Source organism: Mastigoproctus giganteus, chromosome 7 (assembly GCF_048544385.1).
Source record: "Mastigoproctus giganteus isolate SK-2022 chromosome 7, ASM4854438v1, whole genome shotgun sequence".
NCBI classification, from domain to species: Eukaryota; Metazoa; Arthropoda; class Arachnida; order Uropygi; family Thelyphonidae; genus Mastigoproctus; species Mastigoproctus giganteus.
In genome coordinates, this window is record NC_143581.1 from 141,013,555 (window position 1) to 141,034,052 (window position 20,498).

The window sequence follows — 20,498 nt, forward strand, 5'->3', positions numbered from 1 at the left end:
TAACCAAACAACAAATAGGATTGAGATTAAACATGAATATTTAAAATTTGAATTAGTCGAAATGTTAAAATTAATAACAGCCCCCACTCCCAAAAAAAAACCGATTTGGTGTTGTTGTGATATCATAATTACTATAAGTGCATATTAGTTTCCCACAGGGAGTTAAAAGCTACAAAAATCCTTTAGAAAAAGCAGAATGCATTAAAGGGTTGATTTAGTTTTAAACATAGGCTTGGTATTGAAAAAATATGCTTCAAATGAAGAGCCCTTCTATTATAACAAGTTTCTGCTAAAAAGTGTGGGCTTCATAGGATTGTTACTTTCTTCCTTGCATGTTGTATATAATGCAATAAAAGAACGTAATTAATGAAAAGTATAATTAGTTAAATAAAAGCACAAAGTGACATAATAAAATGAATGCATTTTAACCCGACGTTATAATGCATGTAAAATAATTCATATATGATTTTAATAAATGGAAACATTACAATAAAAATATTATCAATTAACAGTCGGAAATGTATGCCTCAACATTCGCTAGATTTTGGCGTGAGGATTCTTTATGAAATTAGATTGGGAACAAAGATGTCAATTTGAAATTGATTTATAAGCCTAGGGAGAGCATTATGGGCAGTTTTGAATCCAGAGCGTTTGCACCGCGGGTGGAGAATATAAACTTCGGGGGTACATGTATATGTGTATATTTTTTATTTAATATTTACAACATATGTATATGTTACAAACAGATATTTGTATTTATGAATGTTATAATAAGAGAATATGAGAAAACAAAATAGGAAACAAAAAGAAATATTAATTATTTAACATCTAAATACTAATAGCCAGTTAACAAAAACCACATTACTGACAATAAATTTTACAGTTTAATGATATGAAAATCACCGATTAAAATTCGCAAAAAAAAAATAAATAATAAATAAATTAAAAAAAATATATATATGTATACTGTACATACAAATTATAATGAAACATGCAAGCACTGTATTATAATAATCTTATTCTTCTTTGCGTGTGTCAATCACTTCATTTATTAATTTAGTACAGATGCATATATAATAAAAAGGTTATAAAATGTATTGTTTATAGGCTGCGACCAAACCTTGTTTGCAGTATACAAAGGAAGAATTAGCCACAAGTAGACTCCTGCTGTAAAAAAAAAACAAGTAAAGGGAATGTGAAAACCATAAAGCGAAACTGCCGAAGATTGAAGTAGTGGTTGCAGTAGACTCCCCTCTCTACCCAGACATTTAATCCCTGAAAGCTGTGGGGCACTTTATACTGTAATTACAATAACATCTGACAGGAACCAATTCACGCAAACATATTCGCAGCCTGCGACCTTGTTTACGGTTCACAAACAAAGAATTAGTCGCAAGTAGATGGTTTGTGTGAGACACTAGCAAGAGATGGTTTGTGTGAAACTTAAGAGAACCATAAAATGAAAATGCCGACACTTGAAATAGTGGCTTTTAGTTACAATTTGTGCAGCTAGAAATATTGCCCATTTAATTATTTTGAAAATTTCGTGTCTTGCGAAATTTAGTGATATATTTTCACCGTGTACCACCTAACGAGTACAACACTTAGTTAATGTGATTTTTCGTGTTTTATAATTATAACATTGTGTAAACTGATAATATGGCCCCTGAAGAGCGCAGTAAGAAGAAAAATTCAATTAAAAATAAACAAAAAATGTGGCAAAAATTTCAACGTCCGAGGTCTTTGAATGGATATTAAAATAAAAATTACAATTTTTCACCGGGGATGATTTTGTTCCACCGGGGTGAATTCCACCCCGCTGGATTCAACACTGATTATGAGGTTTCAATAATACAGGTTAGCGATAGTTTTACGGTCTGGCTTTGTCTTTGAGTAATTTATAAATAAATAATCATTTATTGCCAAAATGTACAGGCAAGCCCATCCGGCTTTTTGTATGGGGCAGGCATTAACAAAATTTTACAAATGCTATAAAAATAGATTAATAACAAATGGGAAATCTTTGGGATCCATTCCACAGTTGTATTTGGAGACAATATTAAGTTCACACTTCTCTGGCAGGACTTGGAGTGGAACCATTCAGCGGTTTTTGATCAGGTTGGCTATCTCATTTCTATAGGATTTGCGAGTGACAAATTCGTAACAATAGATTCTCTGTTGATTAATTAGTTAAGTAGCAGAGTTAGGGAATGACCTGTCCATTTTTTGGAGCCTGTTCGGTTTAGGGATGTAGAGTTGCCTTGGTCTTGTGTTCATACTAGATGGCGCTACAGTGACCGTGGGAATGAGGTTTGGAGAAACTGCCACTTCCGAGAGTAATTTTCACAGGGGGAGTTCGTCTATTTTTTGAGTAAATGCAGGTAGCGGCTTGAGCTTGGGGTTCTGCTAGATTTGCTTTCTAGATATTGTGAATGGAAATCTTAGTTTCCGGTTTTGTCATACTGGAGAACCCAGTATTGAATTTCTGCCCACAAGCCACATATTCTATATGCGGCTTGTGGACAGAAATATGTGGCCATATTTCCGCTTCGTATACGAGGATGGAGTTATGTACTCAAGAGTTCAAAAGATACATCCATATTTGGCCATTTTGCAATTTTTTTTTTACTATTATTACAAGTTTGGTGATCACTGTTACCGAATTTTCTAGAATGATTGCAAACAGCAGTTTTCAGAATTATTAAGAATGCCGAGTGTAAGGTGGTGTTACTATATAATAAAGATATATCCCAAGACCATCGGTTCTGGGGACACCCAGCAGGAGCTAAAAGATGAATCTGGCCTGCCTCTGCGCAGCTAGAGATGTGAGACAGTGGACAGTAACACTCGTGTTTGTCGCCTCCTGGTTGCTAAATCGCCTGACGCCGGCCACTCAACCCAACAAAACATCACAACTTCACATATTCCAACACTACATACAAACGGCCGGCGATGGCGCTTACCTCACCGCAAGATGACAAAGCGGCGAATGGGGGAACCCTACAGTCCGCAAAAAAACCCACCACTACTACCAATAATAATAATAAAGATAAGCAGTTCGTTAAGAAGCGTGTTCTCTGTAGTTCATACAGAACAATCCAAGCAAATACAGTACTTGTAAGTGCTATAGTACACTGTGTAAAATAGTGGCTACATAAATAAACCTAACCCATTTTGGTACATTTGTGTTAGCTTTGTTGTTTAACGAGTTGGGTAATGATCGCAATGCGTTAGGCGCGTTCGATTTTTTAAATTGAATTTTAGTTAACTACTAGTAACTCTAATGGTTTCACTCCCTGCACATATAACGCAGTATTTACTCAATATTTTTAACATGCTTTACCTAATTACTTCTAAATTTTAATAAAAATTGAAATTCAACACGAATTAAATCACTTCGATTATTATCTTTATTAAATCATTTCTGTAATTTAATAAAATTAACAAATAGCAACAAGTACCTCAGATCGTTGTATGCTATTAAGCATTTTCGTAATATACTTTACTTATTTCTTTCTGAATTTTAATAGCAATTGAAATATAAAACGTATTATAGGGATGTGAAATAATAATAATTCATGATGTATGTATTTATTAAACTGTTAACAAAAAAAACCAGCTCTTCAAAAAGCAACGACTTCTGCATCTTCTGCGCATCCATATCTCGTATAATGCCATTCATTCGTCCAATCATTGCACGTTAAGAAGCAATTCATAGTGCTTAAGCTAAAATATACGGTATATGGAAAGCCCATTGTGGTATGTATTAAAAGAAGAAATATTAATTGCTGGAATTTTTTTTTTTTTTTTTTTTGGTAGGGGAGGTGTTCACTTTTCAGTTGAAAAGCGAATATGTCGGCAAAAAAAAAAAAAAAAAAAAAAATTCCGCTCCCGGTTAAAATTCAGGATGTGTTTTGTAGATTTGACATTACTGAATTCCAATATGGCAACCTTTCATATATTTTAAGAAAATGTTACATACAGTGCTAAATATTGAACAATGGGTCTATTAACCTTATTCTATTTACAGAAATGTTTATCTGATAACAAAACACTTATTTTTGTCTTTTTTTTTTTTGCCCTTTGTAAACGTCCATTTGTGTCTCCTTGCGAGATTCCAACAGTAGTCTGCTAACATATTTGGACTCCATTTTCGCTGGTATCTTTTTTCCATTTGAGAAATATCTTTCTGAAACCTTTCACCGTGTTCATCGGAGACCGCTCCCAAGTGTTCAGGAAAAAAAGTCTAAATGGGAATGTAGGAAATGAAGCTTTAACGACAGGTCTTGGGTTTCGGTCATTAACCTACGATATTTGAAAACTGATGGTGATGAGAACTTTTTAAACACATATCTGAGTTTTTGAACATATTTCCTACGAGAATCTGTCGAAATTATTTAAGTAAGGAAATTGATTTCGACCGGGGTAACTTGAAAAAATGAAATTCCCTGTAACTGGTTGCTTACTCAGTTTTATTTTATTTTTTTTATTTATTAGCATCGTGTATATATTTGTGTTTCAATTAAAATGTTTTAACAAATAACACAACTTTTAGTTAATTATAATTAACTTTTAGTAAAATTGAATATAAATACCTTCGTTTAGATCACTTTATTTTGGCAATTTCATTTTTAGTATGGATAATTAGATCATTTACTAGTTTTTGTCCATATTCATCGTTTTTGCTCGCATACAATTTTTAATTAATAGGATATAACACCCCCCCCTCCGTTTTAATAAGTCAGACCCCTCCCTTTTATAAATTTCTGCATAGAGCAAGGCATTTTGTTTCTTAAAAAATTAACGCGCAATCCATGTAATGCCTAGAAAAATTTCGACCAGTATTCCAAAGGGAAAACCTTCTACTGACAAATTTCATGCGTAACTACTTAACGACAAACCATTTTTCACTGCCGAGTGAAAGTGGTACTTGACGGTACGGGAAAATTGTCATTGACCTTAAGAAGCTGGACACTGCTTTCGCTACAGCAGTTATGAAAGTAATTTCAAGCATCACATAGCATTTTTGTCGAATATACAGGAATATCGAAAGTACAGAGAGTGCCCACAAACCTCGTTTACGAAAAATTAAATGTTATTTTGTGAATAGGGTACATGATACAAATGTGAAACCACTTCCAAATAATAGAGATTTTCAAGTTTTTATTGACCAATCGGAAAATGTGCGTGTTGCAGTAGATGTCAGCATAAATGCAGAAGTGTAATCATGGAGAAATTTACCAGCAAAATTCCATCCTCTTGGTTTTGGTCCCAGTTTTATCTGTCCCAGATTGGTTTTGGTCCCAGAAAATTTATGGTCCCCGTTTCCCACTGCAAATTAAAGTAAGTAATGATTCCTGCCCACACGCGAAAGAGAGAATGTCGATCAATGCCCCCCCCCCCCCCGTATGATTCAGAGATCTGGTCCTCTGCACCGGTATACCACGAAGAAAAGATATTCGGCTTTGAGTATTGGTTCTTCAGATGGCTAAACCGGCTAGAAGAGATGCCGTGAATGGCAGTCGAGTGGTCAGGCGCGAGGGTGCTTTGAGTGATCTGGGGTTCAAGCCCGTGATCTGCCAAATAACTTGTTGTTCCTTGTACTCTCTCTCTCTCTCTCTCTCGTGAACTCTTCTGACCATGTGGTCGACCCGGAATATAAACAGAATATTTATTTATATCCCGAACGATCCGTCCCGAATAATATTACACACTAACGTCAACATGACACGTTGGTAGCTCCTCGTACTACGAAAAATATCGTCACTTTGTCGAAAATACAGTACTGACTAAAAGAGTTGATGTTCCTAATATAAATGATATTGTCACAGGTCCCATATCCCGTTAGAGGAGCCCACAGAATCTTTTCATTCCCTTAAGGATGAACATTAATCTTGCCTGCCGGAAGAGTGCTTCCAGCGAAAAAATATACAAAATATGTCAAAGAACTTGAAATTGTCTTACAAACTAACTGAAAATAAGGAAAAAAATTTTTTAAAAATTCAAGAGAACCTGTTTCGCAGCCTTGCTTGAGTCATGCCTAAACCCTTGATAGGAGGATACCTAGCAATAAAGAGCCAACTGTCAAGTCCCACTTAAACCGAGGAAGTAGTGATGCTCACTTTTTATAACTGTACAGAAGCGCATGAGTAACCTGTCTTCACCTTACCCGATTTCTAGAAACTCCTTTCTAGAGTTTCAACTATCCAAATCTCTTTATTTTAACTTTATTACATTTATGTATATATCAGATAACTGTGTATTATTTTAAATCAATACTGCAAATTGTATATATTATTGTAAATATACAAATAACCTATTAGTAAATAAATAAGAGGAGTCAACCTCAATATAGTACGTGGAACACTTCCGTATGATACCCTCCAGAAATTAAAACGGAAAAACCGAAAAAATTGATTATTTTCGTTTAGATTCTTTTAATTGCGTTAATTTGAATTTTAATTGTTTTTAATTGATTTTGAATTGTGTTAAATTGATTATTTAATTATTTATATTTTTCTTTAATTATTTATATTTTACTTTAATGTTCCGGTAAGTTTTCGATTTTTTCGGTTTTTCCGTTTTAATTTCTGGAGGGTATCATACGGAAGTGTTCCACGTACTATATTGAGGTTGACTCCTCTTATTTATTTACTAATATTATTATCAACGTAGAACATATTGAGTTTCACAGCTCTGATTCATACTATCTAACAAATAACCTATGTAATTACCCTTTTTGTGTCCTTCTTACTTGCATGCATTACAAGTAGTGATTGTAAAAAGCAGTATACTGAAATAATAACCTTGACCGCTAATGTTAAGCCCACGACTGGAATGTCGTATAGATGTTCCTGAAGTTTGTATAAACTTACTCGATCCAGCTCCACTGAGCCCTCACTGACATTGTGCCAATTGTTCAGAGCAACTGTAGGCTATTCGTAACAACTTTCAGCATACGACTATCCAGGTTGCATTGAAACAGCATCTCTCAAGGACTGTGTGCATTCTCTAGCCTCCGCTGAACTCAGTGCAGCAGGGCAGATGGAATACATTATATCATCCGGTAATTTCTTACATATACCATGTGTATAGTGTCTTTAAATTGCGTGTGTTCTCTGGTCGATTTTCCTGTTTTGCTGGACGAAGAAAACCCCACTTTCTGGGGGAAAAACCCGTTGCTATCTACGCCTGAGACCGACTAACTCAGCCAAGGAGTGAAAATTACATCATGATAGCAAAACTTACTGAACCGGCCATCAAGACACTTATGTTACTCCTCTACAACAGAATATCCCCAAAAATGGCGCTATGTTTATGTTTTGACATTTCCAAAATCTTACTTACTATCAGTTTATTAACACAAGGTTCACCACCTGTACAGCAAGTGGGCTAGGAGGGTGTACAGAAATTTTAAAATATTCATTATACACTTTTGTACAAATTTTCATATCTTTACAATATAATCATTGTATAATAATAACTATTAAATAGATATATACATTTGCTTAATTGTATTCACTTTGAAATAACATAGATCTTGATAGTTGAGAGTTAAATACATAGGTTGACTTCTTAATCATCACCTAACATACAGATTTATTTATATTCATTACATTATTGCATTTAATTGTTCATATCATCAAATTTCTAATAAAAGCTACTCAATTTTCACAGCAGTCCTGGTGATTTAGTCCAGATTTGGTCTATAATTTGACTTCTGTAGGTTTTATTGACTTCAAACTTTACCGGATCAATGGAGAGAAGGTGTTGAAGTGTTCAACGGTGTTACATATCAGAAAAAGATCCTTCAAATCCGCAACATTATCGACTTATTGCACTCACCAATTCTATGAGTAAGATCATGGAAAAAAATGATCAACGCCTGGCTAACCTGTTTTCTAGCTCGAAATGACTTCCTAAACCCAGTGTAATGTGGCTTCCGTAAAGGCAGATCCACTCTCGACCCTTTGATGATGATAGAAATAAATATCCGTGACAGTTTTGTACTGAAAGAACACCTTGCCATGGTTCTCTCTGACATTGAAAAAGCCCTTGACACTGCTTGGAGGTACAGTATAATGAGAAACCTATACGATCTGGGATTACGCGGACAGCTACCGCTCACTTCAAGTTAGAGTTCACAACCACCAATTATCAAAGTTTATCCAGGAACAAGGGGTCCCACAAGGATCAGTGCTAATTAACACCGTCTTTAATATAATAATGAATTCAATAACACATGATATGCCACAAATAGTATCCATTGTCCACCACCCTGACTTCAGTATCGCCTAATATTCGAATGGTAGAAAGCCCGTTGCAATGTGTCATCAACAAAATAGCTAAATGGTTCCAAAACAATGGATTTTGTCTCTCGCACCAAAAAATTATTCGGATACACTTATGTAGAAGCTTAACCTACATCCATCCGGAAATTCTACCAGAAAATCAAATCATACCAGTGGTCCCTATTGTCCACTTTCTTGGTGTGATGTGTGACCAAAAACTTACCTTTCTTGAACATATAAAAACGCTCCGAATTACCTGTTTCAAAAAGCTAAACATCTTAAGAGTTCTATCAAGCACAACACAGGGAGTCGACCGTTACACACTACTAAATTTCGAGGGTTTAGTGTCAGACAACGTTAACTAAAATCATTTTGTAGTAAACGTTTTTGTAATTAACCAAGAAAAAGTCATTTGACATTTTCTTCGTTTACCGGAAATGTGCTTATAGCCCAAGCTAACTTGTAAACTACTAGAGAAATACATTTGTATCACATGATATTCACTGTTATTTGTATAAAGTTAAATTAAGGTGTCTCAAAACAAAAATGCAATTTTGTAGTTAACGTTGGCTGACACTAAGCCTCGATTTGTACGATGCATTAATACTGTCAGTCTAGATTGCGGTTCTGTAGTCAGCTGTGCTGGACCAAGCGCTTTACATTGGCTTGATCCTATACACCACAGTCCTTTCGTTTTGCACTGGGGGCATACCGTACATCACGGTTCAGAGCCTATGCGCTGAAGCACATGAAACCTCCTTGCAGCTACGTAGACAAATGCTTTTATTAAACTATGTAGCAAAACTCAAAGGGCATCTAAACCACCTCACTTGGAACGTACTTTCTTTCCTTGCAGCTACGTAGACAAATGCTTTTATTAAACTATGTAGCAAAACTCAAAGGGGCATCTAAACCACCTCACTTGGAACGGACTTTCTCTCCTAAATGGGAAAACCTTTACAGAGCTTATCCATCTATTAACCCACCAACCTGGATACGTCTTTGCTCACTGGAGGCTGTCTGGAAAGTTGACTTTAGTAAGATACAGCCTACTGCCTCTCATACAATCCACCTTGGACGTATCATATACCGCTGTGCTACCTTTCATTCACAGCCGGGGAAAAACACACCTTGTACCAACAGAACATACTGCAAATACATTCCACACTGAGAACCCAGCACAGCCAGTACACACCAATCTAAACAGATTATCGAAAATTGACAATCATGTTGGTGCAGCAGCATTATTTCACAACATTACCATATCCAAGAAACTCCCTACTGAATATAGCAGCTATACTGCAAACTATGTTCCACATAGCCTTAAATTACACACTCTCAACGACCATATTGCACAGCGTTATATACAGACTCCATTAGTGCTATCCAAGCTATACAACAGCATACGAAGAATGAGAACCCCTTATTTAGACAGATCTGGAATACTCCAAGTTAAACCTGAAGAAACAAGTTTTCTTTTGTTGGATCCCTGGTCACGATAACGAACATTCCGACCTAGCTGCCAAAACTGCTACTGATCCTATTGACGAGTGGTGTCCAACCTGCGGGCCGTATGCAGCCCGCTAATAATTTTTATATGGCCCGCGCAGAAAGTGAACTAAAACAACATTTTAGAGAGTCGCGCCACTGCGTGTACTAGCATGCAAGCTTCGAGACAGACTGTATCAAACATGTACATGTAGTCCAATGCAGTCATATGTATGCTACATACTTATATACGTATCAATCCTTTCACATTGTGAAATTTTATTTTTTTGATATAACTTCTTCATTGTATTGAATTATTGTTAATTTGCATTGCATTAAAAAATCATCCTTAAAAATGTTCCGAAAGAGGAAAGTCGATTTGGAGTGTCATATTTTTAATCAAAGGTGGACTGCATACTTTCTTCATTGAGTAAGACGACAAAGCAGTGTTTGGTGTGTCAGGAGACTGTCAGTTTTCAAAGTGCTGTATATAATTTAAAACGACACTATGGTTCCAAGCATAACTGTTATGATCAATATAAAGGAGCGTTGCGAAAAGAAAAGTGTTAAATGTTACAAAACGACTTAGGAAAACAACAAAACACACTAAAAACGTATCAGATAGGAAATTTATCTGCTGTAGGTGCCAGTTATCAAGTTGCACATTATTTGATCGCTTTTGAGAGTATTATCGTTCAGTAATGGTGAATTTGTTCAACGTTGTTTCTTAAAAGTTCTGAAAGAAACGAACAATGATGCAAGGCGTTAGTTTGTCTCGACAAACAATTATGCGAAGAGTAGAAGATATTGGAAAGAATTTGTTCGAACAACTTTTGGAAAACATAAAACAAATGAAATATTTTAGTGTGGCACTTGATGATAGTACTGGTGCAAATGACACAGCCCAACTGCTCATTTTCATAAGTGGAATTAATAATTTTGTACCAGTTGAAGATTTAGCTGATCTACAGAGTATGTGCGGAACAACTGCAGGTGAAAATCCTTTTGAAAATTTTTTCCAATCTATCGAAAAGTTAGGATTAAATATTAAAAAACTGGTAGGAGTCACAACTGACAGTCCAAAAAATATGATTGATAAAAACATTGGGCTTATGGGTAGAATAACCAATAAAATGATAGATATCTGAGCTGAACCTCAGATTGGAATTTACTGCATTGTGCATCAAGAAGCTCTTTGTGGGAAAGTATTGGATCTCTAACACGTTATGACTGTGGTTATTTCGACTCTAAATTTTTTAAGATTACATGATCTTAATCATAGTATGCTTCAGCAGTTTCTTTCAGCAAATGAAGATGAATACGAAGATGTAATTTTACATAGTACAGTGAGATGGCTTAGTCGTGGCAAAGTGTTAAATCGTTTCATTAAACTGCGTTCATTAAATTGATATTTTTTTGATAGAAAAAGGGAAATCAATAGAACAATTATGTTTGATCTTGCAATTCTTACAGACATTTCTAGTCATTTAAATGCTCTTAATTTAAAACTACAATGGAAAAGAATATTGTTCTCCGATTCGTATGGTGACATAAAATCATTTCAGAATAAGTCGTTATTATTTAAATCCCAAATTGGGCAAGACCATTTAGTTCACTTCGAATGTTGTACCGAGCTAAAAGAGAAACACATTTCCAAAAAATCGTTGCCTCTCGTTATTACAATTACTTTTTGACGAGTTTGAAAGTTGATTTGCTGATATAAGATCCCATGAAAAAACATAACTTTGTTTAAGAATTCATCTACTTTTATAGCTGAAAACTACAAAGTCTACAATCCCAGTTTGCAACTTGAAATTATTTATCTTTAAGCCAAAACAGTTAAAAAAAAAAAAAAAAATAAGTATATGGGCTGCGAAAATAAACTACTGTACTTGAATTCTACAAGGCTCTCCCATCTGAAGATTTTCCTCTAATAAATGAAAATTGTTACTTTGTTGGGATCAATGTATGTTTGCGAGCAATTTTTTTTTTTTTTTTCACACATGAAATCAAATAAATATTTTAAAAGAAACAGAATAACAGATTTCATTCCGTATTCCGTATTGTGAATTTGCATCCCAAAATTTTCAATCAAATTTTGAACAATTATTTAAAAATATCCAGCCTCAATCATCTCATTGAATGTTATGTTTTGTCAAGTAAATGTGATTGTGTATTGTACTTAATAAAATTTTCGAATATTTTCAGTTTTAGGTGTATAATTATATTTATTTATTTACCTTAATATTGAAAAGCAGTGAATTTTTTAAAGTGAGCATTTAAGAACAAAAGTAGGTTTTTTTAAAAAAAGTAAAGTATTTTTTTAAACAATAAAAGTAATTCATATTTTTATAATTTTAAAATAAAATCTAAAAAATAAATGACTGACATAGATTTGTTGCACATAAAAGTGTTGGGATTTGCATTTTTTTCATATAGCCTGAAAATCAAAAGCGGTAACATGAAAATTGAAACTGCCTTTTACATATACATAATAAGATATGGAAAATGAAGCACACTAATTTTTCTTGAATCATTCAGTGCGGCCCGCGAAACCAATTTAACTTTGAATGTGGCCCATGTAAGGGAAAAGGTTGGACACCACTGCTATAGACCAATCCTTTACTACACCTACATCTGACTACAAGTACATTATAAAGAAACAATATCTTGAACAATGGCAACACATCTGGCAGAGTCGATCCAACAAACTACTCGGTATAAAAAAATAACAAAAATCTCAAACCTTGGAAATCCAGTATACATGAGAACCGACAGGAAGAAGTCCTATTAGCCCGATTACAGATAGGCCACACACACCTGACACATCTTTATCTGCTTACGGCCACTGACCCACCACAGTGCACAAACTGCAACACCCATCATACATTCCAGCATATGCTCATTGATCGCCCCATTTACAACAGTGAGCGACAAACTCACTTTGCTTCATTTTCAGCAACAAACACTGAGTAATGCTCATCTTCTAGCAGATACGCCACACGTGGACAAAATCTTTACTTTCCTCAAACAGATACAACTCTATAACGCACTCTAAACTTCAACCGTACTCCATATTATAAAACACACACACACACACACACACACACACACACACACACACACACACACACACACACACACACGACAGGTATATTTCTCAATGTCTTTCTTTTGCTAAGTACGTAACTAAATATCTTTATATTATTATTATTTTTTTTATTTCTTTTTCTGGAACCCTCTAGCCCCTTAAGCTGTGGTGCGTATTATTTGTTGTGTTCCAATAAAGATTATACACTGAGTTGACTTTGCATTAGCAACACCTTGGGTAGGAATGTCCTGGTCTGTGACACTGCTGGAGTCTTAATGTCGGGAACGGCTGATAAGGTATGGTATTCCAAATTTAAACCTGTATCATAATGGATAACAGGCTTGTCAAAGGTTGGCAGGAACCGCCTAGTACAATAAATAAATAAGGTTTGAACACGTGAAAATCAGTTTAGGTATTGCAAAGAGGAATGGGTCGGCTTCGAGATATTTCCAACTTCGACTATAGAATGATTGTTGAGGTAAAACGTGCAGGTACCAGTATCTCGACAACAGCTAACATGGTTAAATGCTCCCTTTCTGTAGTGTTACGAGTCTGTGGTGACTAACTCAACAGCAGTCAAATAACTAGCCGAAGTGGTCGATGCCTATGGTATGCGTCTTGTGTCTCTTGTAAGTTCTATTTCCACATGGACTATGCAAGAGGCGGAAAATTCTTACTGGGAAAAACTTGTGGCGGACTCATACTAGCGTTTATGGCCAAAATCACACTGGCCTCCAGCCCACCGTGGTTTCCCCGCTAAAGCTTATGTCCAGTCCGCCGCTAACTATGCACCGGACATTAGCTCGTGTAGGCTGTGGCAGTCGACGGCCTTCACAAGTACCCATGCTCACTCTCTAAAAGACAAGAAACTGTTCCTTGCATGGGCACGTCAGCGCCAACACTGGACCACCGATATATGGAAATCTGTTGCCTGATCTGATGACTACCGTTTCCAACTCTATCATGCTGGTGGGCATATCCGCATTTAGAGAAAGCAACACAACGTCATGGCACCTGGATGCACTGTTGGTGTTCAGCAAACTGGGAGTTTGTGGTTTTGGGACTATTTTCGTGGCATGTCCTCTGATCATCGTTAATTAATGGCTCGATGGGAACGCCTACATTTCTGTCGTCGCTGAGTTGCATAATGGCATTGCATCCAGAAATCTTTGACTTCTATCAACAAGTGCCATGCCACAAGGACTAGTAGGTTGATAACTGGTTTCCAGAACATGACAATGAATCTTCCATCCACCCATGGTCGCCCAAATCAACGATCTCAGATACTCGGGGATGATTTTGTTGTAATTTTCTTATCTGGCTTCTATATAAAGCGCATTACTTCTTCCCGGATTCATACAGTTATAGTCTACTATAATATTATACTATTGGCTTAGTAATTCATAACTGACCAACTCTGGAACACTTGAGCGGAATTGCTCTTAAATTTTCCAGGGAAAGGTTTCAGTGTGAAGTTCGATTCGATATTTCCTCATTCCTTATTGAGTATTTTATATTGATTTTTCACCAACTGGGAAGTCTTCAGCTCCTCTCTAAGGTCTCTCCTTTTGCAATACCCCTCAGTGGAGTTGGAGGGGTTGTCTGCTACCTCCAAGGCGGAGCTGGTCACCCACATTATAACAACGGCGTTTACCGAATCCATGAAAAAGTGCAGAAGTCTCCAAAAGTGTTCCTTGGTTGTCTGCTGAACTATTTTCGCTCAGGTCCAACTGAAGGCTGCAAGACAGACTCCAGAGAACAGGCAGAAGAGATTACGTTGAGCCACTTTTAAAACAATCTAAACCCTAAGAAGGCAATATGTAAATACCATATACCATAAAAAAAAAAAAAAAACGTCTACTCGGAAAAACCTAGTCCGGACTGAGGGCAACAAGGGGCCCTCGTACATAAGATCATCAGGCATAAACTTAGCACTCTGGACATCATAGACTCCATCACTTTGCAAGGGACACTCGAAACTACCACCTGGCTGGATACCTTGAACAAAATCCTTGATGAACTGATCATTGAGAACCAACTATACCTCAATAATGACATCCAATCCAAGATAATAGAAGTAAACAATCTCCACACGCCAACTGGATGTCAAGAGGATTTCTCTGTCCCAGAAGTTGCTGACACCATCAGTAAAATCAAGTCGGGCAAAGCTCCAGGCCTTGACCTGATTGAAATTGAAGTGTGTTTTGTCGATAGCCCCAGAACTTCTTATGGAACTTTTCAATTATGGAGGTCTACTTCCCAGACATCTGGAAGCACGCGAATCTTCGGCTGATTCCTAAAGATCCACCCCTTTAAATAAAATAGCTGCCTACCGCCCCCAGCATTGCGCTTCTACCGATCCTCGGTAAGTCTTATGGCCGGTCCGCCTCTATAACTCAGCAGGAAGAGAGAAGATTCAGAATCGAAATACTTACTAACCATCTTCATCGACTTCAAGGCTTTGACTCAGTTTGGTGGCACAGCATCATCAGATGGGTCAGGCAAAAAGGTTGCACACCAAAAATCTGCAATAGCCTTACTAGCTACTTTACAGAAAGAAGAATTACTATCAAAATCTTCTTCCACAGTCATGGGCGCCGGCAGTATATTTTGCAAGGTGGTGCAAAAAAAAAAAAATAAATAAATAAATAAATAAGATTTTACACCGAAAGTTAGAAATGTAATACTTAATACTGGATCTAGGGTTTTCCTGGGTTGGTCCTCTCATAATGTTAAGGATTTTGTAATATTAACTAGATGCTATAAATGCTTGGGTTTTGGGCACTCGGCCAAATTTTGTGGACAACAGAGTCATTCTTGTGGACATTGCGGAGTTAGTGGGCATCAGTTTCAGGACTGCCCTTCCAAGGATGCGCCTGCAAAATGTGCTAACTGTTTATTACGAAAGCGTAAGTCAGATCATTCTTATCGAAGCCCTACTTGTCCTGAGTTCTTACGGGCCCAGGAGTTAGCAAAGTCAAGGATTGATTATATTTAATCCTAGATACACATTAAAGTTATTGCAATTAAACTGTCAGAGGTCTCTTTCTGTGATAAATGATCTGGCGAAATTAATTATTGATAAGGATTTTGCCATACTTGGCCTGCAGGAGATATATACTTACAAAGGGGCGCCGAAGGGTTTTTCCAACTAATTGTCGGGTGATTTGCTCTAATACAGAGATTACTGGAGTGGGAGGAAATGCCAGGGCGAGGGTGTGGTCTGCTTTGGTTGTGGTTGATCCATCCTTAACGGTGACGCGGATTAGTTTTCTGTGCACATTTACTGCTGTATGTGTATGTATTGAAGGGTGCTTTGGTAGGTTTTACGTTATTTCTTTATACATGCAGTGTTCGCAGGATCGTCAGCCGATTCAACCCTTTCTTGATTATTTGGATTATGCTTTAACCAGTTTGTCTGGTCAGAGGGTTTTAATTATGTGTGATGCTAATGCATCTTCTCCACTTTGGGGAAGCCCGGCTGGTGATTCCAAGGGTGAAGCGTTGGAGGAATTTATTGTTTCGAATGATCTCGGTTTATGGAATCTGCAGGATGGTCCGCCTACTTTTGTTTCTGCAAATGGGAGGTCCTGGATAGATATTACTGTGTCTAATAGAACTATGGGGAGAGTGGTTAGTTCCTGGATGGTTCATGATTCTTGGTTGAGCAGTGATCATAATCCAATAACTTTTAATATAGATTTCAATCCTGCGACTTGTCCAATCGTGGTGAATCATGATTTTCCAAGGTATAAAACAAGTGGGATAAATTGGACAAATTTCGATAGTCTGGCTAAGTCATTATTTGATGAAAATTCTGCAACACGTTTGAGTTCTTTGAGTTTGGAAAATCATTTGTCAGAATTTCAGGACTTAGTTAACTGCTTATGTGACTCTACGCTACAAAAAAGGGCACGCCGTACGGGGTCGGTTCCTTGGTAGTCAGCTGAGTTAACAACACTTCGGAAATCTATGAGGAACGCACGTCGGAATCACAATAGATCAAGAGCAAGAAATAGGCCAGAAAACGAGATAAGATATCTTTTTGATATATACAGACAGGCTAGAAATAGTTATTTTACTCGAATTCGTAAGTTAAAGCGTGCTGCTTGGGAGAGTTTCGTTAGGCGTTCTTCTAACGAGGACCCATGGGGGCTAGTATACAAACTTGTAACGGACAAAATACATCCGGGAGCAATTGCGTACTCTATTTTAAAGCCTGATAACTCAGAATCTTTAAATTGGGCTGAAACTGTCTCCTTGATATTGGATGAAATTATCAAGCAGGATGATGCTGGACATGAGAGCACAGGACAGACGGACCTTCGCATTGCTGATCTTGCTTACTCTGGCTCACAATCGGAGCCCCCATTTACTATGGATGAGGTTGAGGTGGCTATACAGTCTTTAAATTCGGGAAAGTGTCCTGGACTGGATTTGATGGAGCCCTCTATATTAAAGAGACTCTGGATGAACTGTAGGGAGGTTATTTTAAACCTGCTAAATGCTTGTCTAACATATGGAATTTTCCCTGCGCAATGGAAAAGGGCGAATTCAGCATAACAACCAGTCTACTTTTAGTGCACTGGTTGTTATGCTGAAATATTACTCCTGCTTAATGCATTCGTTTCCGATTATTTATTAGAAGATATATGTAGTATAGCATAGAAATACTGTAGTCTTCATTTTTCATTACAGGAGTTAAAAATCAAATGTTGGCTTTAGCTACTGTGTGGAACCAGGACAGTCTCCCATGATCTTTATGCGTCATTGTTTGTTGTACCGTTGTCAGTGGGTTGGGGACAGGGGGCGGTTGGTTTTCACTCAGTCTGCTGCGAGCCACGGCAGAGTGAGGTTATTGCAGGTTATCCCGGACAACGCGCTACACCCTTCGCTACCCTAACATGGTTTCCTTCTTACGGGGCACGGCTCCTTCAGAGGGAAACTCCATGAGCTGGGGAATCTCCGACAACTCGAGATGTAACTGCCGTTAGGAGGAAACCTGGGAACACCTTATCCATGACTGTGACAACTATGAGGACCTCAGATGTCAGCTATACGCGGACATGTGTTTTGTAAAGGGCGGCTCCTAGAACGTCTGTTCAACTCCACCTCGTACCTCTGTGAAGAACAGTATCACTACAAATGGGCCAGAATGTGAATGACGTAGGCTTGTGTGTATTATGTGTGAGTTCTGTTGTTCTGTTCTGGCCTCTTGGCTACCCAGAAGCATCACTCACCTGGACAGATGATTCTGGGTACTCGTCCACACCACGTGAAGGTGGGCTAGTCCCAATAATACACGTACCGTCTCAAAAGAAACTCTGACTCACCTGATGTTGTCAAAAGGTGGACCAGGTTCCTCTGGGGCCCCATTCCAGAGGAAGTGGAAAAGAAGAAGAAAAAATCCCGTGGTGTAATTAAAAAAGAAAAAAAAAGAAAATAAATAAATAAAAAATAATAATAAATAAAAATAAAATAAAATAAATTAAAAATAAAATTTTTAAGCTGCTCTCTGGGAATCCCCATTCGTAGCCTGCGTTATTCTGTAGGAGGCTTTCCTGCGCGTGAATACTTGCATCGAGAAGTTCTGGAAGGCAGCAAGGTTCTGTGGTGTCTGTAACAGAATGTCCAGTTGGTTTTCAGTGAGAGGGATGGTATTTGCTAGGTCTTGCTCTCGTGTCCTCATAGAGAGCGCACTCGAAGAGAAGGTGGAACCAATTCTCCTTGGCCCCGCAGTAACAAACGTCTATGGGTATTAGGCCTAGTTGGAAGAGCTTCTCGTTCAATGAACCATGCCCAGTGACTAGGAGTGATGTCTCAAGAGTTAGAGCCACTTCTGTGCCGACTTAGAGGAGGGGAAAGTCACATCCGGCAGGAATCTCCTTGTAACTGCTCCCTTGGTGGAAGTGTCCCATCTTGTCTGCCAGATATTTATCATCTCATTATAACAGCGTGTTTTCTCTGCCTTAGGATCAGTGTTCAGGTTTAGCTCAATGTCTAAGATTTTGGTTGGAATTTTCTTGTTGATTCTAAAGGTCAGGCCACGGAAGGTTATATACAAGTCCAGCGTAAGGGTCCCAGCTAAGACCTGTATAGCAGCAGTGGATACTGTCCTGTATACCCTATGGGTAGCCAGAATCATTGTCCGTTGTATAGAGCCTAATTTGCCTATCATATTAACCAATCTAGCTCGGTGGAACCAAGCACCTGCAGCATACGTCACGATCGGAAGGAAGACGGCTTTATAGTACAGCTGAAGCGACCGCTTGGACAGGCCCCATTCATTCCTGGTGATTCTGATGATTGAGCTTGAAAATTTTTTCACCTTGGAGCTGAGATGGATGAGGTGGGGGGTGAAAGCTTAATTTGTGATCCAGAACCACCCCTAGCACAGTGATCGGTGTGACAATGGGAAGTTTTACCCCAGAGACTTTAACTTCCGGAGGCCGCCTGAGATCCAGCTTATTTTTAAAGAGCATCATTTTAGTCTTGCTTGGATTTATCCGTAGTTAATTTAGTGCAGCCCAGGAAGAGAAGTCGTCAAGGACCCGATTAACATTGTCTTCTATGGCTTTGTGAGAGCGGCCGGACACACTGTGAGCGGCGGAGAATAAATGATGAACTCATGAATATCTGGCAAGACAGATGGACCTGTTCTGAGAATGGCAGAGAGACGTTTATATTTCTGCCCTCCGTCTCCGTCTCGACAGTAAATTTTAAATTGCGGCCCTGGCTTCAGTTTGGTTCGAATGCGGGCTTTCTCCTCACGTGGTTTGAGGTCCAGGCTGAACCAGTTTGGCTTGGTTTCCTCTGGTCTCTGTGAGTGCGGGGCGGTGGAGACTGGTCTTCACGTTGCCCACAACTGTTATAATTATTTGGATATAAGATCTGAATTAAAAAGAAGTACTTTTGTATTAAATGGTGGTTCTCTTCCAGAATTGTTTTAGATAAAAGTTTATTTAAATTGTTTTTAGAGTTTATAAATAAGGTTTTTAAAAGACGAGCCGGAATTCTATCTACACACGGTATACTCCCATGAGGTCTGGACGCTGTGGACAGAGTGATGCACTGTTCATCTCCTTCAGGCTAAACTGCCGTGGCTCTTCTTTGCTGGTCATGCTACGCACTTCTTTGGTTTTATTTAAAATTTTAATATCGTTGTTTAGATTGAAAATTTAATAATTATTGTAAATATAATTCAGTCTACTGCATGAATGAAATGTAAATATTGTATAATGTTACATATTTATTATATTTACCCGTTTTTTATTGTAAATGTTTATATATATATTTTTTTATTTATTATTATTTTTTAATTTATAAATAATCTTTGCTAGTAATAAATTTAGTGAATGAAATTAGTGCATATGGACTTCGGTCCTGGTGGCTCCTTTTAAGGAAGTGCCTAACATGTCCATGACTCCTAGGTATTTCATATCACTGGATAGTCTGATAGTTGTATTTTTTATTTTAATTTGCAGTGGTCTACGGAGATTTATTGTTCCTTTCAGTAGTATTGAGGAGGTTTTTCCCGATGAGATCTAAAGAAAATGGATCTTCATCCAGTCTTGCAGAATTTGAATTGCTCGATTACCTGGGTTTCCAAATCAAGTCGGTTGTCTGCG

General features: G+C 37.5%; 1 protein-coding gene across 1 annotated transcript in view; it reads left to right on the forward strand.

Annotated features, from left to right (window-relative positions):
• The window catches only part of LOC150083233 (clarin-2-like), a 91,704-nt gene that overhangs the window by 993 nt on the left and 70,213 nt on the right, over positions 1-20,498 (forward strand). The gene's annotated exons all lie outside the window — the stretch shown is intronic.